We start from the raw sequence: 24,231 nt of genomic DNA, 5'->3' as shown, positions 1-24,231 counted from the left end.
GTGTTGAAGCATAGTAATAAAAATATAGACACTGATATCTCTGTAGGCGTTAAAACAGCAGCTTATATTTTGACACCTCACAGGCCACAAAAGTAAAGTGATAATAAAGAAGTAACTAAGCAGAAAAGAATGAAAAGTTGCAGTCCACAACCAAGAACCCTGTATTAAGGCTTACAATTCTTCTGCTTGATGACCATATTAGCACCCAGTTCTAATTCCTAAACGCTATTCTCCAATAAAAGGAATCATGGTTCCTTGGAGAAATGGCTGATGCCAGGACAGAGAAAGAAAAGTAAAAGATGAGCATGGGCTATCTTATTATGGTACCGAAAAATAAGAAATACTGAAAAAAATGACAGAGATGTATCAAAATCACAAAGGATCTAATGAACAAACTGAACTAACAAGCATAATAGAGAAAGACTCATAGATAGAGAACAGTCTGACAGTTACTGGGGGGCAGGTTAGCGGGTGGAGGGATCAAGCAAAAAGGAAAAAGGACTCATGGACATGGAAAACAGTGTGGCGATTGCGGCAGGAGGATAGTATAAGGGGGTTAAATGATAATGGGAAATATACAACAAAAATTTTTCTTAAATTACACCGGAACCAATTGGCCAAATCTGAGATAATTTCAGCAATAAAATAATAATAATAATAATAATAGATCATTACCCATAGAAAAAAATAAAAATCCATTAATCCATACTGATATAAATAAATAATTGTATAAACAAACAAGTGAGAAAGACAGGAAAGCTCAATCTTGGAGTAGAATTCTAATTAATAAATATAGAAGGAGTGATGGAAACAGAGAATTACCATTTGACAAAATACCATGGTAATAATTGTTCCAGGCAAGAATTATCAATGGATGCTAAAATTAATGGGCACAGTATGAGAAACTATTTACATGGTCTCAGAGTACCTCCCCATTAAATACTTATTATTACAAAGGGGAAAATAGTAACTTTCAAATGGAAAAGCTTATCAGACACCACCTTAACCAAGTTATCAAAGTTAATATCACCAGTTATGGATCAAATCATATTCGTGTCCCTCCTGACCTGTCACACAAGAAGGACACAATATCACCTCTGTGGTGTTCTTGTCAAAAACACATAATCTGTGCTGAATCATCAGAAAACCTGGACAAATCCAATTAAGGGACATTCCGCAAAATAACTGGCCAGTACTCTTCAAAAATATCGAGCTCATGAAAGACAAAGAAGCAAGTTGTCACAGATTCACAGAAACTAGGAGATATTGCAACTAAATGCAATCTATTACACTAGACTCATCCTGGATCAGAAAAGGGATAGCAGATGACAGAGAAACGTGAATCTATGTCTCGATTATACGACAGTACTGCATCGATATTAATTTTCAGGTTTTTATAATTTTACTGTGGTTCTGTGACATGTTACCATTTGAGGAATCTGATGAAAGGAATACAAAAATTCTTTGTACTATTCTTGCAACATTTTTAAGTCTGAAAGTATTCCATAGTCAAGAAATAAAAAATAAAGAAAATGTTTTTAAAATGGTTCTGCTTGGGCTGCGGATGGAGTGGGCAAAGCAGCCAGTTTTGTAGAGGCCAAACTGTGCGGTCTGTCAGAGAGTTAAGAAGTCAAACACCAACCAGTCGCAGCAGTGACCTGAAACTGCAAGGCTTGGATAAAGTCTGAACCCTGCACTGGCCTAGCAACCTTAACTTGAACCTCACCTATTTATACCCACAGGTGCTTCAGACACCACCTGGCTCCCAACTGTTCTCCAAATGGAGAGCAAACTCCTTAATGCAGCTTTGGACAAGTTGCTTAACCTCATCATTCTTCATGTATAAAACAAGGCCATAATACAATAGCAATACGTCATAGGGCGGTTGTGAGGATTGCCTGAAAAAAATGTGGAAAGTAATTGGTATGGTGTCTGATACAGAGAAAGCTTTTGATAAATGTCGGCTTCTCTAACCATCATCTTCTTCATCATCATATTACTCTGTTGCTCACAAAGCCCTGCAAAGTGCCTCGCTAGAGTCTAGTTCCATGGGGATGGGCACCAGCTTGGTTACCACCAAAACCCCAGCACTTCACACAGTCCCTGTACAGAGCAGGTGCTCAATTAGCATGTTATTGAAATGGAAGAAAGAAACATCTGGCCCCAGTTTGCCTCTTGAATTATTTTGGACAAAAATATAGCTGCTATAACAGAGACCCAAATTACCAGAAGTTTATTTTTCTTTCACTTCACCATCTGAGCGTTGCAGTCCATGACTATAAAGTGCCTCCAGTAACAGGATGCAGCTCCTCTCTGGGGCCGGGCCATCCCCAGAAGATTCCTGGCCTCGTGCACATTCCAGCCCACAGGAAGCAGGAAAGACAAGGAGGAAGGATATACTCTTTAAGGGTACTGCCCAGAGGATATACACATCACTTGTCTTTTCTTCTCACCGGCCACATCCAGTTGCAAAGGGGGGCTGGGAAATGTAGTCTTTATTCCGGGCCGTCACACATCTCACTAAAATGTGAAGGTTCCAGTACTATAGTGAAGAGGATAATGCTGGTGGGAAGCTTCAAGTGGTCCTACCGATCTCCCCAGCCTTATCATTCACAATCTGCACGCCAGCCCTCCTGTACTTCGGGCCTTTGCACCCACTGCTCCCTCTGCCTGGTGCCCTAATCTGGCCTCGACCCCACTGCCTTAGAGAATGCCTACATCATCTCTCAGACCCCTGGAGAGACATCATGTCCTCTCCGCAGCCTTCATGAGTACCCCACCACCACCCAGCAGTGATCAGCTCCTCCCTCCATGCAAGTCCTCTTCCTTCCCTGAACATATCCTACGGTGTCACTTGTCACACGGCACCTGAACTGTTTATTAGTCTGTCTCTCCTACTACAATGTACACTCCAGGAGGGCAGAGAATATGTGTCTGTGACCCTTGCACATGACAGCTCTTTAAATTTCTGCTGAATTATTAAAGATATACTTTTGAGAATCTGTACTGAATGTCCAAGCTACCATTGTCCTACTCTTACTTATGTTTATGTGTGGCTGAGTAAGAGGACAACAGAAAACCATCAACTACACCCCTCTCAGTGAAATCAGCCAGACTGGGGGCTGAGGCTGGACTCAGAACAGAACATGCGCACACCCAGGCAAGGCGAGCTGGTGTGGCAACATCAGGACGCTGCTGGTTGAAGTCACAGCACAGATGGCTTATGAACATGAAAAGGCTCTTTAATGTTAAAAAGCCTTTGATTTTTTTTCCCCCCAGATTTATTTCTTTGGTTCCTTGAGAGCTGTAGGCAAAACCACGTGAGCCAAGGACAAAGGGCATTTCAATCAAAACACTAAATGTCCTTGTTTAATATCATTTTTGTGAGTTCCAACCAGAGGCTTCAATGTATGTTTGTGGATTCAGGGTTTGTTTTTATTTGTTTAAGGAAGGATGTGAAGGATATGGTTTTAAGCTGTCTTGCTTAACCAAGTCTCAACAAAGAGGACAAGAGAAAAATATAAAATTCAGATGGAAGAAGTTATCATTTGCTCAATGAAACTTAATTTTCAAATATAATCCTAAATTTCCCTTCATTACTCTGGTTAGAATTCCTGTTCCACCCTTCTGACCTCACTTAATGCCACACCGCCTTCTGTACTTCCAAATCAGAGTTTTCAACATAAGTTTTCAGGTTGAGGATTTGCTTTTTTGAAGGAATAAAAGAGTTCTTTCACTAGGAGAACATCATGCCCTCTAAGTGTTGGGCTATACTAGGCTTCATCTTATTTAATTTTCTTGCCAACTCTATGAAGTCAGTAAAAAAAACAGACTTCAGAACAGTCCCCAGATGGTAAATGAGTGTCTTCCCATCAGAGAACCCTGCCCAGAGAAAGAACTACAGATATAACGTTTTCTCTGTATACTTGCAGAAATTTAAGGGAGACCAAGAACTCTTTCATGTGGAATTTAGTAAGTCACAGATTTTTCTGGGTCCTTGGCCCATACTAGTCTGTGATGTCACCAGCTGATAACATTATTTTTAATCAAAGACTCCCTGGCTTTTGCTTCTTCTTGGGTGTTGAACATGCCAGAGTGATTTGCACGTACTTTCTGGAAAACCAAATCTGTGTTTTGTAGCCATCGCCTTTGTCAGTGAACACAGCTGTGAGGTGAAATAGTGATAGTGGTCACACACATGCAATGTCTTTATTCTTATTTTTAAGTACATAACACTCATGGGAGATGACAGATTTGTGGAGTTTCTCTTCAACTTACTCTGAATATCCCTTGACAACCCGATCTCTCAAAAACCAATATCCATGTGTGACTATGTTTTAAATGTGTGTTTTTATTAACAGTAGGGTCACTGAGGTCTCCTGCTTGCACACGTGATTAAGAAAACATGTAAATAAGTTCTCCTAAATCATTCCATGTAAACTAATTCTAAATGTCATCTAAACAGAAATAATTGCTTGCCTCCTGCACCCAGAAAGGACATCTCCATTAAAACTGTTTCTTTGATTCAACATATAGATGATACATGATAATAATTCAAACCAGAAATTAGATCCTAATTGGGCCTCTAGATAACTTGAAGTTTTCTTTAAAAAAAAAAAACTGAAAAGGTGAAAAACAGAGTTGTCAGTAATTGCCCACAGGTGAGAAAAGAGTTGTGCAACGTTTTCCCTCTTCTTGGCAAATAATCAGATATACTCTGGGTGTTTAACTTGACAGAGAGTAGCCCTGTCAGTCTAAAAAGGGAAGAACCACAACCTCTTTAACTGGAAAAAGGAGTAGAATGGTGAGAGTCTGGGCCCCCGGTGAGACCACCAGCTCTACCCTTTACTAGCTGTGTGGCCTTAGCAATTACTCTACATCTTTGAGCCTCATCTATAAACAGGGATATGAGTAGTGCCTACATTAGAGGGTCACTGTGTGGATTAAATATATGCACAGCTCAGTGGCTGGAATAGTGTATCAGTCAAGGTCAATGAATCATAATCGGCCTCTGGAGGTCAAAGTAAAGAGGATTTTTTCTACCCAATCATTGCAACTATAAAGTTGCTTTTGAAAATTGAACCAACCACCAGTTTGGTGAATCTAAAAGGGCTGCTATGTCTCCTGGAAGGCACTATCTGCACCAGCTGGCTGTTAGGTACACGCAAGCCCTAACCTGTGAGGTTAGGTACCACCTGTTAGTTGCACTCAAGCCTATGATGGGATATTTACCCCACTTTGCTCAGCTCTGATTTGTTAAAATGCTACTTGTACATGAAATAGCTTCCTTAAAAATCAACAGAGAGAGAGAGGGAATGTATGATAGTCCTCTATTGCCACGCTCTGAAATGCCCCGACTCTGAGTCCTCAGCCTCAGAGCCTGGGTGGTCAGCTGCACAGAACTCTTCCCTGATAAGCCCTGCTCCAGGCGATGGCAGGTTGAGTGTGTTCCACAACGTACCTTCTTTAGTCTGTAGTGGTTTTGCTCTCTAACATTTATTGTAGATGCCAAACCAAGCTAGCTGTCAAACATTGTGCAAATGAAGGCACTTGACCTGCCACAAACAAAAGATGGGTAATATGTTTGATATTAAAATGCAAGTTACCACACTCGGATATGTTCATCAGAGCAGTGAGGTAACACTCTGCAAGCAATGAGCAGCTCTTAAATGTCCTCAAACACTACCACCAGGCGTCATAACATCACTGCAACTCAGGGAACTGATCCACAACTGACTCAGAGTTATAGGCTGGAGGCTAGAAAAGGTTTCAGGTGGTTTGTAGAGCCTGGAAGAACTGCCCACGGCAGAGCCAGGACCGCATCCCCACAGGGACAATGTTGAGTCAGTCATTGCTCCCACCCCCAGGTGGACAAACCGCAGTGATGAGGAATATGAGTGTGCTCCTCTCCTGCCCTCCGCTTGAAGTCCCCTAACACACAAATTCTTAAGTTACAGGAAAGAAATGACTCATTCTTTCTGCCCTGTGTTATTCAAAAGTTACGCAAATCATTTACGTCTCTCGTACACATGTATAAAACCTGCATATATGATCCTTAGGTGATGCTCTGTCTTTATATTTTTGACAACTGCACCTTTATTTTCTCGTGGACAATGTGCTTCCCCACATTGTGCAGCTTGGTGGGGTTGTCAATCAAGGTGCCTTGCTCAGGTGCCAAGGAAGAGACACCTGACCCAACCTCAGCCAATGCAGCTCTTACTCTTTTTGTATTTTATTTTTCAATTACAGTTGACATTCAGTATTGTTTTGTGTTAGTTTCAAGTGTACAGCATAAATGTAAGGCAATCATACACTTTACAAAGTGGTTCCCCTAATAAGTCTAGTACCATAAGTAACACCATACATAGTTATTTACACTATGATTGTTTATCTTCAGTCCTCCTAATAATGTATGCCCAGAAACCCTCCAAAAATCAAATTCCTGAGTCAGGAACATGGCTAACAGGCTGCAGGAGGGAAGTCCAGAATTCATTTTAACAGGTAGTGTTCCCTAGACGGTGACCGAATTTAGATTTCAATTAGCCTTCTTCAGGCTCCCAAAATCAAGAAAAACCCAGTGGGTTGCTAACATATTCATACATAAGCAAACATTGCGTGCCTGCAGCAGGCTGCCAGGCTGTGGTGTCAGGGAAGGGGGGGCCCAGGCCCCCACCATGGAGCCAAGAGTCATTCCCTTCCCTCACTCTGTGGGGCTGGACCAGCCACCCCTGCTCCTGCTGTCTTTCTGAGCATCTTTGTGTACACCTCTATGGAACCCTGTGAGTAAGATGCCCACTAAAAGAGGCCTGAAACATAGCCAGAATTACAAGCCTGAGGTGGTGCTCCCCGTGCAGAACCACGCCAGGCTGGATATTTGCAAAATGAAGTTGTCTGCAGGTCTGCACAAATTTCAGTGCACACATGGGTCACCTGAGGATCCTGATTAACATGCAGGTTCCCATCTGGCAGGATAGTGAGGGGCTGATGCTGTTGATCTGAGGTCCCCACTTTGAGCAGCAACACTGTAAAGTGAGCTCAAGGTCATTCCATTCACAATTAATTAAACATAGTTTGGAGGCATCCCAGGTGCCAGGCACTGTGCCTTTGGCTGCAAGTGCAAAGAGAAGACAAGGGGCCCTGTCTTAGAGGGCTTGCCATGTAACTGGAGAGCATGTAACATACTGGGTAAATTCAGCATTTGTTTGGATTTTTGCATTACAAGGAGAACAAGCCCATCCATAGTGGCTTAAGCACCAAGGAAATGTAACTGGCTCCTTTACTGTAATTGCAGAGCCGGAGTAAGGTGACTTCAGCTCCAACTAGAAGCAGGGCTAAAATGATGTCACCAGTACCTGGTTTCTCTTTCTCCACCAGTACCTGGTTTCTCTCTCTGCGTGCCCTTTGGCTCTGCTTTCTGGTTGGCTCCCTTCTCCTGGATGCAACATGGATACCAGTCCATATGTCTTCTCCTGTGAATAAGAGTACCTGCTTATCCCAGAAGTCTCAACAAAAACCTCAAGGTTCCATCTCATGGCCTCTGACTGGGTCATGTGCTCAGCCCTTAACCGGTCACTGTGTCCTGGGAAGTCAGACTTTCAGCATGGCAAACCCTAGAGCTTAGGGTGGAGTTAGCTTTAGCAGAACTACATGTATCAAGGGAGCAGGAGGCATGGATTCCCAAAAGAGAATCAAGGGTTGGATGCTGGGCAGACAGGAGCCCATAGTCACCACTACAGGGGTGTGATAGGACCATGTACAGCAGGCAACGACCATGTGGAGAAAAACAGTGGTCCCTGATGAATACCATAAACAAAGCGTGCGTGCGTGCGTACGTGTGTGTGTGTGTGTGACCCCAGGCAAGGCACACTCAGTGCACAGTCTAGAAGGGACTACTGATTGACTGATTGGTGTCATGGGAGCCTTTTTCACAGCACTGCCCTACCTCCATCAGCCATGGTGTGGTTCATTTACTACTGAAGTAAATGAAATGAAGTATTTCATTTACTACTTTTTGTGCGGGAGATAAGAAGTGAAGAATATAGTTTAATTGTTCCTGAGGAGATGAGAGTTCAATTGAAATACAGACCAGATTGACACATATCAAATATTTTGAAGCCAGTACAAACTACTGTGGAGATGGGTACCAATTTTTGCTCAAAAACAAGACATACAGGTGTGAGCTGAAATAGTATCATCCACAGGCATGGATATACAGATGCAATAATGTGCTTGCTTGTCCACTGGGGTGTGAAGAGACCAAATGTGTCATCTTCAAAAACCAAACACAACTAACTATAAGATTTGAGCACCCAGATCAGAGACCTCCACTCTACCATGGCCCCTTCCAGCGCAATCCATGACTTCAGTGTTCATGATGGGAACCCGTCTGACATCCTTCTCTTTCAGCTCCTTAACATCTTCACTTCCAATCCAACACAGCTACCTTAACCCTTGACCAGGAACAACTGCACCACCCCAGAAATGTACGTTTCAAGAATTCCTGACCATGTGCTCTACATTCTATCCTCCCAGAGCCATATAAATATGTATATTAATATATGTTTATATATTTATATTAAATATCAAATCTTCATTCTCATTGAGAGTTCCAATCCAGTACCCCTCCTACTTTCTCTGTATCTCTTACCCATCATTCAATTAGTCATTTTCTCTACAGCTAACCTAAAGTAGCCGAATGTAGAAAGAGAAACATGCAGTCTTTAAATTCATTACAGACACAACTGCCCAAAATGATGTTGATGATGTTGATAACAATGGTGAAATCATTATCACCTAACATTTATCATCATTATGAGCTATCCTTGCTCTCAGTTCTCAGTCAGTGAATACATAATTCTCTTTGGCTGAATTTGGTTTAGTATTTCTGAAAGGACATTTGGAGCAGGACAATTCCTCATTACGTGGGACAGTTTTGTGCATGGCAGAACATTCAGCATTACTGTTCTCAGCCCACGAAATGCCCGTATCACTCCCCAGTTATGGCAACACTTGCACACACACGCCCGTTTTTCCAAAGGCTGGCCCCAGATCCACCCCCTGCCAGCTAAACAGCAGAAAGTCTCACACCCCGTTGAGCATCACTAGCTGAGTAGAAAGAATACTAATCTGGACATCAACATTGGCATTACAATACTTTGTGAGCGAGCCACTTAGCCTCTCTGAGTGTCAGTTTCTTCTCCTCTAAAAGGCAGGTCACGCCCCACTTCTGCCTGGAGGTGGCAAGTTTCAAATGCTTTAGTAAAATATTAGTGAGAATATTTAGTGTACTTGTTAGGATTGTATTTGCCTGTAATAAAAATTGGCAGCAACAGCTTAAACAATTAAGTGTTTGTTTTCCCCACAGCAAAGGGATTCTGAAGGCCACTGCTAGCATTGTGGCCCCACGTGACATCAGCATCCCCAGCTTTTCTCTGTTAGTGGCATTTACCCTCATGGCTGCCTCTCAAGCACAAGATAGAGGCCCCACTTTCCAGGCTTCATCTGCAGAAAAGACAGACAGGCAGACAGAAAGGAGGGAGGAAGGGGACAAAGCAGGCAAGAAAAAGCCCTGTTTATATCAAACATAACACTTAATAAAAATATCCCCGGTACACTTTCATGTACATCTCTTTGGCTGTCAGATAATCATTCCTACTACAAGGGACACTGGGAAATATTTTTAGCTGAAAGTATAGCCTCCTGGAACAAAATTAAAGTTCTCTGAGTAAAAAAGAAATGGAGGATGGATAGTAGGCAAGAAACCAGCACTGTCTGCTATACCTGGTAAACTACAAAGCATGGAAGTATGAGGTGGCATTATTATTAAAAACTAAAGAAAAGCATCATGAAATACAGTATCTATATGGATTTCACTACATGAATTAATCCACATTTTAAGACTAAATAAGTGAATGTTCTCTTTTACATCCAACAGGCATGGCAGCCCAATTAACTAATAAGACGCGTCTCTACGCACATTTGAACACAGCAATGCAGAATGAAGCCCCCTATGCATAAGGAACTCCCAAGAAACCATCCCCAGCTATTCAACAAAACAGGAGAATAATAATAAAGTGTGTAATGAATGCAAAAAACACCTATTGGCTTAAGGCCACCTGGCATCCATTATTTTTGATAATTGCACCCTTATTTTCTTGCAGACTACTTCCCCACATTGTACCGCTTGGTGACCTTGGTGGTCAAGGTGCCCTGCTAAGGTGCCAAAAAACAGACATCAGACCCCACCTCAGCCAGTGCAACTCTCTCTTTTTTTTATTTTGCTTTTCAGTTACAGTTGACATTCAATATTATTTTGTATTAGTTTCAAGTGTATAGCATAATGGTAAAGCAATCACACACTTTACAAAGTGGTCACTTCTATACGTCTAGTACCGAGTTAACACCATACATAGTTATTACAATATTATTGAGTATATCCCTTATGCTGTACTTTACTTCCCCGTGACTACTCCGCACTTCTTAATCCTGTCACCTTCTTCACCCAGGCTCCTAACCCTCATCCCACTACTGGCAACGATCAGCCTGTTCTCTTCATCTATAAGTCTGTCTCTATTTTATTTGTTCATTTATTTTGGTCTTTAGAGCCCACATATCAGTGAAATCATATGACTATTTGTCTTTCTCTGACTTATTTCATTCAGCATAATACCCTCTAGGTCCATCGATGCTGTCACAAATAGTAAGATTTCATTCTGTTTATGACTGACTAATATACCATTGTACATATGTACTACTACGTTTTTATGTGCTCAGCTATTGATGGACACTAGGGTTATTTCCATATTTTGGCTATTGTAGATAACAATGTAATGAATGTACAGGTGCACATATTCTTTCAAATTGATGTCTTGGGTTTCTTCTAATATATACCCAGAAGTGGAACTGCTGGATCATAATGCAGTTCCATTTTCAGTTTTTTTTGAGGAAACTCCATATTGTTCTCCATGGTGGCTGCACCAATCTGATTTCCCACCAACAGTGCATGAGGGTGTCATTTTCTTCACATCCTCACCAACATGTGTTTGTGGGTTTATTGATGATAGACATTAATATCCACATTCTGAAGGTGTGAGATGATATCTTATTGTGTTTTAATTTGCATTTCTTTGATAATTAGTCACTTTGCACATCTTCTCATATGGCTATTGGTCATTTATATGCCCTCCTTAAAGAAGTGTCTATTTAGGTCCTCTGCCCATTTTTTAATTGAATTGTTTGGGTTTTTTTGATGTTGAGTTGTATGAGTTCTTTATAAATTTTGTATATTAACCCCTAATGGCATGTATCATTGACAAATATGTTCTCCCATTCAATAGGGTGTCTTTTCATTTTGTTGATGGCTTCCTATACTGTGGAAAAACTTTTAGTCTGTAGTTCCATTTGTTTCCACACTTGTAAATGACTAAGCTGGCTCTATCACATCAGTTTTCATCATATGTCAATACTTCTTATCTAAACTAGGTCTCCACCTGTCCACTGAGTGTCTACCTGCATAGCCTTATATTATAGCAGTAGATCAGCCTCCTGGACAACCCCTACCTATTTCCTGAGCTATACTAAGACCATTTCTCCTTTAAAATTTAAATAAGATTGGCTACAAGCCCCTTGCTCACTTGGAGAGAAATTTCTCTCCCTCCCAAACACCTCCAGGGACTTCTAAGGAAAGGTAGCACTTTCTCAGATCCACTCTCAGTTCTTGTTTCCACTGACTCTGCAAATGCCTCCCTGCATTTTGCCTCCTGTTACTTTAGCCCTACTCTGATCCCTTCAGCCTGCATGACCCACTCAAGGTGAAGCATGCAGCAGCCTTTCTTGGAGGTTTGGGGCAACAGAGGTAACTACATTGTGGCTCAGTAGGACTAAACAACTCCAAGCTGAACATCGTTCTTCCTGTCCTTGGGTATTTCCTTCTCTTCTGGGGAGCATTTCTGTGGTGTCTCCTCCCTAGGCTCCAGCACCCTGTTATGTTGTTCATTTCTTGTTATTCTTCCCCTTACTTCTTGGCTTCTACTTTCAAACTCTCTTTCTCCCAATCTCCAAATTTCCTGTTCAGGTTTTACAAAGAGCTTCTCCCCACCACCAAAATGGCCTATTATATATTTTGATAAACAAAGGTCATTCTAAAAGGAATTCAGGCCAACACAATTACTTTTTCCTTTCTGCTGCAAAAAAAAAAAAAAAAACAAAAAAAAAAAAAACCCACAACAATCAGAGGCAAATCCAAGATGGCAGCAGACTAGGTAGATGTTATTCTCACCTTCTCTCAGGACCAAACTAGAATTACAACTAAATTATGGAACAATCATCATGAATAACCAAATGAAGATTAGCTGAACAGAAGTCTTATAACCATGGATTTACAGAAGAAGCCACATCAAGACTGGTAGGAAAGATGGAGATGCTAAAAGGGCTGGCCCTGCTCCCGCAGATAGGCTGAGATTCTGGTCAGACATCTCAGCTGCAAAGGCTCCCCAAGAGAAGTGCGGGGTTTCAACCCCAAGCTCGGCTCCCCAGCCCAGAACACCATAGATGGGAAGAGGTATCCACCTAACATCTAGCTGTGAAAATCAGCAGGGATTCTGTCCACCAGGGAGAGACTGGAGTCTGCTAGAGACTCAAGTGCTCTCTTAAAGGGCCAACATCCAAAACTTTATTCACAGCTACTCACCCCGGGCTCCAGAAAATGGAGGGTAGGGCAGACTAAAGTCCTGTGAGGACAGGCTGAGGTTTGAGGCTCTGGAGAAAGAGCTGAAGGGACAGATGCCCAGGATCCCAGTGCTGAGTCCCTCTCCCACATGACAGTCATTTCTCTCTTGGGTAGAGCACTCCCCTCCACGTGGTATCAGCCTGGGGGATTGCGATAGCTTGACCCTCTGGATTCCCTCTTTCCCCACCTTATGGACCTTATACCCTACTGAGGAGTCAGCCGCCTTGGCAAGGGTGTAGAGGTCTAAGCAGACTCAGCAGGTGTCAGTCACTGAGTTGTGTGGCTGTTACCCCCACTTCCCCCCGAACCTGACTGGTGCTTCACCCTCATGGGAGATCACTTCCTGCAGACCCACCCATCAGCCCCCTAGTTGCTCCACACTGCCCAGATTGAGGGCAAAGTCCAGGACAGAGTAAGTTGTATGGCTCTGGAGCAAGAATTACAATCTCCCAACTTCCCAGAAGCCTGGCCAGCACCTCCCCCTCATGGGAAATCCACTAGCCTCATCCTCCCAACTCCCTATGGCCCTGCCCTGCTGAGCTCTATCGTGTTCAACACAATCTGGGACAGACTGAGTTGTGTAACTCTAAAACAGGGGTGTTTTTTCCCTTACATGCCTGACCAGAGCAAAGCCATCCCTTTACATGAAGAAATTTTCATCAGATGGGGCCTGATAACCTCTGCAGGCCTCACACTGATGACTCTCTGAGACACCCCCCCCCCCAATAAAAAGTGGTGCAAGCGCCCAGTGGGTGGCAGCTAGACTTAGTATAGCCAAAGACATTTGCTGAGTGGCCCCAGACCCAGCACTGATATCAATTTTGAACCTGTATCAGTCTAGTGAACACCACTCGCTTCTACCTGGTAACTTACTGAGAACCTACCTCATGCAACTCAGGTACCAACAGAGGCTATTTCAGTGACTAAGCCTAACAGGCAGCCAGCAGGCAAAGGCAAGCAGAGGGAGATCTTGGGTTGCCTTGGGACTTTTGCTGACCTTCCCCCTGGGTCCAGTGCTGATAAATCTGGCTTTTGTGCAATACTTGGTCCTTCCCATGTGCACCCAGGCTCAGCAGAGGCAGCCACAAACTGTAGATGACTTTGTAGCTCCAAACAGGTTACCCAGGGTCAGCCACAGGCAGCATCTGACACTAGCCTACACTGGAGTCCCTCCTAAGAGGATCAGAACCAACGTACTCAGTAGCCAGCTTTAGATATGTCAGAGCAGCATCCAATAAGATTCACAAGCCACACATCCAAAGGGAGATCTGGGCAGGCACCAGATCCTGATGAGATGAATTCCATTTTGTGCAGTTAGTACCTGCAGAGCAGTTCACACACAAGGGTCAGGGTTAAGCCTCACAGTCAGCCAGCGTGAGGGTCAGTCCTACACAAATGGGCCAATGGCAATCAAAACTCAATTACAATAGGAGGGCCCACTTAACTTACACATGGATATCTCTGGAGCACCCAGCTCAGGTCATCAAGAAGCGTGTACTGCTGGACCCCACAGGACACCTACTACATAAGTCCACCCCTCCATGTGGGAGACATACCATACCTACCTAATACATAGAAACAAATACAAAGAGGCAGCCAAAATGGGGAGACAAAGAAACATACCCCTAATGAAAGAACAGGAGAAATCTCCAGAAAAAGAACTAAACGAAATGGAGGCAAGCAATTTATCAGAAACCGAGTTCAAAGCAATAATTGTAAGGTTATAGGTGTAGAGGCTCTGTCCCGCGGAGTCTTGCGATTGCCCATGGATGAAATAACAAGTTGTTCTAGACACCAAGTGATGTCAAGAAAAGGGGAAGGCGATTCCTTCTGGAGGAGAATGCCCTGAGCCCTTCTCTGAAGTGGCTTTTACTGAGAACGGATGCATGCAAAGCTTATCAATCAATGCCTAAAGGCTATGTTTACAGAAAACAGATAGAGATCATAGATAACAATTGAAGGAACACAGAGATTTGCCTCAGGTCAGGGCTTGTTAGACATGCTGACCTCAGACAGATAGTGGTTAATGTACAGCTCCTGAATTTAGGAATTCATTCCTTTTGGTTTGGAGCTTACACATCTGGTTTTTCTGTATCAGGGCAGTACAAAGCAGAGTAAGTTTTAGTGGATACAATGTATTCTTTAGGCCAGATTCCCCACAGGAACCCTCAGCATTAGCATCAGATCATGCCTGCCTCCAGCATTCCCAGTTTTCTGGTTGAGACTTACAGGCCCCTTTCAAGGCCTGGATCACATGGGGCTACAATTCCTGATACCACACCAAGTGGTCCCCAACATATAAGGATGCTCAAGAGCATGGAAAAGGACATAGAAACCATAAAAAAGACCAGTTAGAAATAAAGAATACAATATAAAATGAGGAATACACTGGAAGGAATAAACAGTAGGTTGGATGAAGCAGAGGATCAAATCAGCAATTTGGAAGACAAGATAGAAGAAACATGCACTCAGAGCAGCAAAAAAAAAGAAGAAGAAGAAGAAGAAAGAAAGAAAGAAAGAAAGAAAGAAAGAAAGAAAGAAAGAAAGAAAGAAAGAAAGAAAGAAAGAAAAAGAATTTTATAAAATGAGGATAGTTTAAGGGACCTTTAGAACAACATGAAGCATAACATTCTCATAATACAGTTACCAGAAAAAGAAGAGAGAGAGAAAGAGAGAGAGCCAGGGATCTAGAAACTATTTAAAGAAATAATGAACGAAAATTTCTCTAAACTGGTATAGGAAAAAGACACACAAGTCCAGGAAACGCAGAAGCATGAAGGCTAAATAACATGTTACTAAACAATGAATGGGTTAACAATGAGATCAAAGAAGAACTCAAAAGATATCTTGAAGCAAATGAAAATGAGTAAACAACAACCCAAAATCTACAGATCATAGTGAAAGCAGTCCAAAGATGGAAATCATAGAATTACAGGCTACCTCAAAAAAAACAAGAAAAATCTGTCCCTGCTGATATAGCTCATTTGGTTAGGTGTCATCCCACACAGCAAAATGTCACTGGTTCAATTGTTGGTTGGGGCACATGCCTGGGTTACAGGTTCGGTCCCCAGTTGGGGCGCATGCAGGAGGCAACCAATCCATGTTTCTCTCTCATATCGATGTTCTCTCCCTCTTTTTCCCTCCCTCCCACTCTCTCTAGAATCAATAAAAGAAAAAAAAATTTAAACAGGAAAAATCTCAAATAAACAATATAACTTTATACCTAAAGTAACTACAAAAAATAAGAACATAGCCCAAAGTAACCAGGAGAAAGGAAATAATAAAGATCAGAGCAGAAATAAACAAACTATAGGCTAAAAACACAATACAAAAGATCAATGAAATCAAGAGCTGGTTCTTGAAAAGATAAACAAAATTGACAAACCTTTAACCACAAGAAAAAAAGGAGAGCAGACCCAAACAAATAAAATTAGAAATAAAAGAGAAGTAACAACTGACAACAAAGTAATACAAAGGATTATAAGAAAATAATATGAAAAACAATATGCTATAAAAATTGACAACTAGGATGAAATGGATAAATTCCTAGAGACATACAATCTTCAAAAGCTCAATCAGGGGGAAATCAGAGAATCTAGACACAGAATACACCTAGAGAAATTGAAGCAGTAATCAAATAACTCCCAAAAAACCAAAGTGCTAAACCGGATGGCTTAACAGGTGCGTTTTATTAAACATCCAAAGAAGGACTAACACCTATCATTCTCAATCTATTCCAAAATATTCAAGAGGAAGGAAGGCTCCAAAGCTCATTTTATGAGACCAGCCTTATCCTAATTCCAAAGACACTACAAAGAAAGAAAATTATAGACCAATATTCCTGATGAACATAGATGCTAAAATCCTCAACAAAATATTAGCAAGTCAAATTCAGTAATACAAATATTAGCAAGTCAAATTCAGTAATACAATACATGGTACAATACACCATGATCAAGTGAGATTTATTCCAGGTATGCAAGGCTGGTACAATATCCACAATTCAGTAAACATGATACACCACATAAACAAAATGAAGGATTAAAACCACGTAATTATATCAATAGATACAGAAACAAACATTTGATAAAATCAGGCCCCCATTCATTATAAAAATTCTCAGCTAAAGGGGAATAGAGGGAACATTCCTCAATGTAATAAAGGCCACATATGACAAACCCCCAGACAACATCATGCTCAATGGGCAAAAACTACAGGCGTTTCCCTTAATATTGGGAACAAGACAGGGATGTCTGCTTTCACCAGTTTATTCAATGGAGTACTGGATGTTCTAGCCACAGCAATCAGACAGAAAGAAGGAAAAAAGGCATGAAAATAGGAAAGAAAGAAGTAAAACTGTCATTATTTGCAGATAACATGATATTGTATATAGAGAACCCTAAAGACTCCACCAAAAACTACAAGAAGTGATAAATTAATTCAATAAAGTAGCAGGATACAAGATAGATATCCAGAAATCAGTATACACCAACAATGAACTATTACAAAGAAAAACTAAGAAAACAATTTTGTTTACAACAGCATCAAAAAAAAAAATACCTAGATAAATTTAACCAAGAATGTAAAAGACCTATACTCAGAAAATTATACAACACTAAAGAAGAAATTAAAGAAGACACAAATAAGTGGAAGCATATATAATGTTCACAGATAGGAAGAATTAACATCATTAAAATGTTTATACTATCCAAAGCAATCTATAGATTCAATGCAATTCATGTCAAACCCACACGATACCAATGGCATATTTCACAAAACTAGAACAAATTCTTCAAAAATACATGGAACCACAAAAGACCCCCAATAGCCACAGGAATCTTAAGAAAGAAGAACAAGGTTGGAGGAATCATGCTACCTGATATCAATCTACAAGGTTATAGTAATTACAACAGCAATGTACTGGCATAAGAACAGACATATAGATTAATGGAAGAGAATAGAGAGCCCAGAAGTAAACCCACATCTTTATGGTCAATCAATATTTGACAAAGGAGGCAAAAACATACAATGGGGAAAAAATAGTCTATTCAATAAATGACATTGGGAAAACTGAGCAGATACATGCAAAAAATATGGAACTAGGCTACCAATTTATACCATACACAAGAATAAACTCAAAGTGGGTTAAAGACTTAAATGTTAGACTTCAAACCATAAAAATCCTGAAAGAAAACAGGCAGCAAAATCTCGAACATTTCTCATAGCAATATTTTTTCTGATATATTGCCTCCAGCAAGAAAAACAAAGGAAAAAATAAACAAATGGGACTACATCAAACCAAAAGTTTTTGAACAATAAGGAAACCATTGTCAAAATGAAAAGACAACCCACTGAATGGGAGAACATATTCTCCAATGATATATTTGATACAGGGTTAATATCCAAAATTTATAAAAAATATATACAACTCAACACCAAAAAAACTCATAATCCAATTAAAAACGGGCAGAGAACCTGACTAGACACTTCTCCAAAGAGAACACACAGATGGCCCAGTGATCCCACTTCTGGGAATACATCTGATGAAACCCAACATACTAATTTGGAAAAACATAAGCACCCCTAGGATGGCCACGATTTGGAAGCAGCCCAAGTGTCCATCAGTAGATGAGTGGATAAAAAAGTTTAAGGTACATTTACACAACAGAAATTCTACTTGGCCATAAAAATGAAAAATCTTACCCTTCACAACAGCATAGATGGACCTAGAGAGCATATGTTAAGTGAAATAAGCCAGTCAGAGAAAGACAAGTACTATATTATTTAACTCATACACGGAATCTAATGAACAGAATAAATTCAAACAAAATAAAAATAGATTTATTGATACACAGAAGAGACTGACAGTTGTCAGAGGGGTGGAGGCTGCAGGGCCGGGTGAAAATAGTTAAGGGATTAAGCAAAAAGAAAAAAAAAGAACCCTCACAGACACAGGTGACAATATGGTAAAAGAGAGGTGGGCAAGGTAGATGAGCATATAGGGGTGATAAATGGTGATGGAAAGAGACTTGACTTGAGGTGATGAACACAAAATACAATATACAGATGATGTATTATAGAATTATGCACCTGAAACATATAATTTTATTAACTAATGTCACCCCAATAAATTCAATAAAAAATAAAATAAAACTGTGAAAAATTTAATACATCTCTAAAAATACTTCAAACACCTGTTCCCTGGCTGAAAGCATAATGCCTCAAACATTCAAGATGCATTTCTCAGAAAGCATTTGGCTGTGGGGCGGGGGGGGGAGGGAGGATTTGCTATTATGTTAGTATTCCCTACGTGGAAACTGTGATATCTGATGTCCCAAAGAAAAGGAAAGAGGTTTTATCACTTATTAGCTATGTGACTGAGGAAAATCACCGCTAGATGTGGTAATTACGAAAATTACCCATCTAAACCTACGTTTCCTTTCTATAAAATGGGGACAACAATAACCCTGATCCCATAGGATTGTTATGAGAATCCAATACAATCATACACATGAAGTGCTCTGTACAGTGACTGGCACACGGTGCATGGTCTGCAGAGGGTAAATCATGGTACGATTATCATCACCACCATCATCATTATCCCTACTCAGGACATTGGAAAGTGAAATCAAAATAGCAATAGAAAGCTACAAAAAGCACAGCACGTTGAGAAGCCACTTAGGAGTGTGAAAAATATAAATAAAAAACTATGTGCAGCAAATACCTAAATAAAGTGCACTTGGAGCTCATGTCTCATCAGCCAGGAGGGCTCGTTAAAGAGCAGGCTGAAAACTATAAATGTGAATGCCATTATTTCAGAAAGAAAATGTGTCATTACTATTTTTATTTTTTAAAAGAAATAACATAATGCCCTTTTTCATCTAAAGATACTGAGCACCAATATGAGAACATCAAACATTTTAATTCCTCCCAGGACCTAGTTCAGTCCTAGAGAGACTAAGAGTTTACCAGAATAACTGGGACATCTGAAAATGGAAATGTACTCTTTAGACCTCCACATTGTTTCTTGAAAATTTTCCAGTCCCTCAAAAGGGTAAAAGAGGATCATACTGGCAGTGAGTTCAACATGTCAAAAGCAAATACACAGCCTCAACTGATGTTACAGCAATGCATTTTTGTACTTGGCCCTTTAAAAATGGCATCATTTCTGTGTGACTATAATTCAGTTGATATATTCCTTTGGGGAGCTCTGATGGCTTCTCTCTTTCAAATATGAATGTGAAAAGACCACATCTAAGGCCTTTCCAGGCATTATTTGGTATTCCTTTGGTCCATAGGAATTTGCCTTCTTTTTCAGCTTCTCTGCCACACATATGAAGTTCAGGACTTCATGGACTGTTGCCAACTAACTCTGAAGACTCTTTGACAAAGTGGCTGCCCCTCAATCCCTTCTGCTCTGGCTTCTTGGGTTATATCTTTTATTCAACACTCACTTAATAAAGACCTACAAGCAAGGTGTTACCTCAGTATTGGGGAGATAACACACACACACAAATAGGACCCAGACTCTTCCTCCCTAGGAGAAGTCAGCTATAAACAAAGACTCTCAGTCTGCAGTCACTACCACCACCTACCACCAGTAGACCCATGAGTGAGGCAGTGAGGGGAGCAGGGAACAGAAAGACAGTTCTGTGTCTTAGAGCAGGAGTGATAAATGAAAGCTTCCCAAAGATCCAGGATCTTTTCACAAAGTAGAGATGAAAGGGGAGACAGGGTTGCTTTGGATAGTATAACTTTCCCCAGTATAGAAAGGGGAATGGAGAAAAGGGTACAGAGAGGATAGAGAACTGTTACCCAGAGGAAAGAGGGGGTGCATATCACGCCTATAATAAAAATCAGCTGACTCCACTAGGCACACTGAGGAGGCATGCCAGTTGGCTTAGCACATCCGGCAACTCTCTTCACCAAGTTTATTGTGACTTGATTTTTTGCTTTTCCACATATAGACTTTCTCTCTATACTATACACAATGCAAATAGAGGCCCACAGAAATTCCAGGAGGGTAGAAATGTTGTTATGAACACACCTTGCCAGCATCCACATGCTGAGGACGAGGAGGTCATGGTCTCCATACTCATGAAAGACATCTGACTTGTTCTGATGGGAAGAGTTCTCACAAAAGCACAGGCAATCTTGGTCTTGAGCGGGATCAAGACCCTCCGATGATTCAGAGGGCATTGCAGTCCCTTGCTGCATCAAGAGTGATCTGTCCTCTGTGCTCTTACCTCCTTATAATTCCATCACGCAAAGCGCGCTTGTCTCACTAGGACGTCTTTGCTTTAATTACAGTTACACACAAAATTCATCCTTTTATACCCATTTTCCAGGAGTTTGTAGGCCACCATTTTTTTACTCTCTCCTGTCGCTGGACATTTCAGAGTCTGCGTCTGGGCCCAGGACTGTCCCCTCCATACATAACCTGCATGATTTGTAGGTCCCACTCTCAGAAAGGCCCTGCTTAGTTAATTCCCTGCTGCTGCCGAATTGAAATGCCTCATAATTTTTTAACAAGGGGTTCCACATTTTCATTTGCACTGAGCCCCCACAAATTATGTAGCTGGTCCTGTCCAGGGGACCAACTGTTTCAAGGCAAATTTCTATCGAGCCCTGTCTCTCCAGTGGGGATTTGAGCCATTACTGAGTGGTCCTGAGTAGCTTTTGGTTAGAGTGACCATTTTCACTGTCATTCACTAGGAAGGGTGACTGTCAGAAACCTGAAAACTCAAGCAGTCCAGAAACACCTTGACATCCGATTACCAGCAATGGGTTCAACCAAAAGTTCAGCTTTGGCCTTGGTCATACTTTATCTTCCTGACAAATGCACAGACAGGCTTCTGCCCCTTCAAGCCTCCTTCACATTGATAAACAACACCATCCCCAAATACTTGTTCATAAAGTTTCTCATTCTGTAAACTTAATATGTCACTCAGAATTTAACAATTTCCTTAGCATTATTTGATTAAGGGTAGGTGGAATTGCACCAGATGTAATAAAAGTCAAACCCTGTAATTTCCATTATTAAGCTCTTGTACCAGCGCCTGTAGGCACACACAGCTCAGTGGATCTACCTGAATTGCTAAAGTAGTGGCTGGCATGCCCAGAAAGGAGGGAAACTAGATGAAGAAATCATGTTCCCAGCCGTGACAGATTTTAAAGGGCCTGCCTCAAGGTGAGTGACAAAGGGCTCTGTAAACTGCACATTTGCCTCATGACATCCCCTCACACACCTCAAGGTTATCCTCACATTGCATTGTCATTTTCTACCTGTCCACAGTAGCTCCTGACAGAAAACTGTCACAGGGTCTGAAAGAATCATTGGTCACTTGCCTTCCAGAGGCCCGAGATCAAAGTGCCCCTCGCCACATACCCGCTAGTTGGCATGAACATACTCTCTTTCCACACCTGAAGACAATGCAGACACTCAATTGTGCATGCAGGTGTGCGTGTGTGCTGGGTGTAGGGAGGAAGTTGCGGAGAATGATAACCTGACTCCTCGTCCTTATTCATGACTTCAAAGAACGCGTGCCTTTTCATTTCTCTCTTGGTCTTTCTGAAGTCATCTCTAGAGACTGGGTTTCAAATACGATCTTAATTTCCTTGTTCTGACCCAGGAATATTAATTTAATGGCCTCACTCAAATTCACATTAATTTCAAACTGACAGCGTAATCGAGCCACAACTGTACTGTGTGCAGCAAAAACCATGGACGGATTTGGCCATGGCCTGGCAGAACGCATGGGCACCTACAGCCACTGTCTCACTTATCATCCACGATAGCAGACTCCTGAAAGTGGTTACTCCCATGCCTGGGTGCACACCCACATGGCTTCTGTAACCACAAACGACTTTCTAGCCCGCCCTCAGGCACCAGAACAGCCTTGTTCCACAGGCATGCCCTGGCCCCTGCCTTGACCTTGCTCATACAATTAAGAAAACAAATACTATGAAATGAATCCCTCATTTGGAAACTCTGACCTCTCCACATTTGCCAATTCTGAATTTCCATTTCTAATTTATCAGTAGGGAATATTGGTCCATACAAGGTCACCCTGGAAATCTTGAAGATGTTTCTGTTGCCCACTCCCCACATCGAAAGAGAACCGGAGGCCCATTTCCTTCAGCAAACTTTGGTGAATTGCCTGGCGCTCCCTCCAAGGACGTAACAGCACATTCTTCTTTGCCTTCTGAGCACTTTCAAAATTTGATAAGTTACATCTTTCATTCACTTAGGTAATAAATATTTATCAAGCACTCACTCTGTGGTAGACACTGAACGGTACAGGATTTGCCCCAGTCCCTGCCTGCCAGGCACCCATGGGTCAGTCTGAATAAGGCCTTTGAGTGCCTCTGAGCTCCCTGAAACCCAAGCACCCAGCCTGTGCTGCTGCCTTGTTCCAAACGCGTATTTGTTGACTAAATGCAATGGGTAGACTTCATTTTATAAACAGAGCTTTCTAATTAACAAAGGCATTCCAAAGGCAAAGGGGCAAGTAGGGCATGCTATCAGCTGAGCAGAGTTTGAAAATAAAAATCACTTTGATGACCTGCTCTGAAAAATATTTCCTACTGCTGATGGATATATTGCCAAGTTGGGAAATATGAAAGACCTCTTTCACATTTTGCTGCCTCAGAAATGATCACCATCTCTGTTGCAGTTTGTTGAGGCATGGGTCTGCTTGCACCAAGGGCTTGACAGAAGCTTATTAATGCCAGGGAAAAAAAAAATACTTCTCTCCTCTCAGACCTGTGGAAGCTGAATGTCACTGATATGACTATCGTAGCCGTTAGAGGGAACTACCCCTTCTCACTTTCCTAGAATGCAGCTAGGTACAAGTCTCCCGGAGCAACAATTCACCTTTTCAGATGACAGAGCCCAGGAGGGGCAGGGTGGAGAGAATGCCACTGCTACAAGAGAATCACAGGTAAATACACCATTTGAACACAGTAAGGGAGAATTGGTGGTGTTTTGCTTAAAAAGTCCATCTGAGCAGAGGCCACAAATACTCTGCAGGCTGCAAGGGCTCTATGCAGCATCTAATATATTTTTAAGTACAAGATCCCAAAACATTGTAATTTCACTTTAATGCAATCAAAGTCTTTCAATATACTGAGAAAAGAATGATTCAACTGCTTAAAAATACTTCACTCAGAAACTAAGCATGAATTTTACTGTGATTAAGTGAGAAGAGCTGAATGGCATATGAAATGTTTTTAAATGGTTATTTTATTCAGAGTGGTTGCCTTTTAATGATACTGTCTTAATTTCCCCATAAACCTGTTTCATTTATAGCCATCCAACATTAATATTTATTTTGTTCATTTAATTTTAAAGTATTCTAAAAGTAAAGCTATTACAAATATTCTGCTATGAAGATAATTCAGCACAGGCACTACCATGAAAATATCACAGAAAACATGATCAATATGTTATAGCTGTAACAGGGCTCACTAAACACAATACTACACACTATTTTAGTAAATTA

The sequence above is a fragment of the Pteronotus mesoamericanus genome, unplaced genomic scaffold (genome assembly GCF_021234165.1).
Source record: "Pteronotus mesoamericanus isolate MK-2021 breed Mesoamerican mustached bat unplaced genomic scaffold, CSHL_Meso_final contig_82, whole genome shotgun sequence".
Taxonomy (NCBI): Eukaryota; Metazoa; Chordata; class Mammalia; order Chiroptera; family Mormoopidae; genus Pteronotus; species Pteronotus mesoamericanus.
This window is presented reverse-complemented; position numbering follows the sequence as displayed.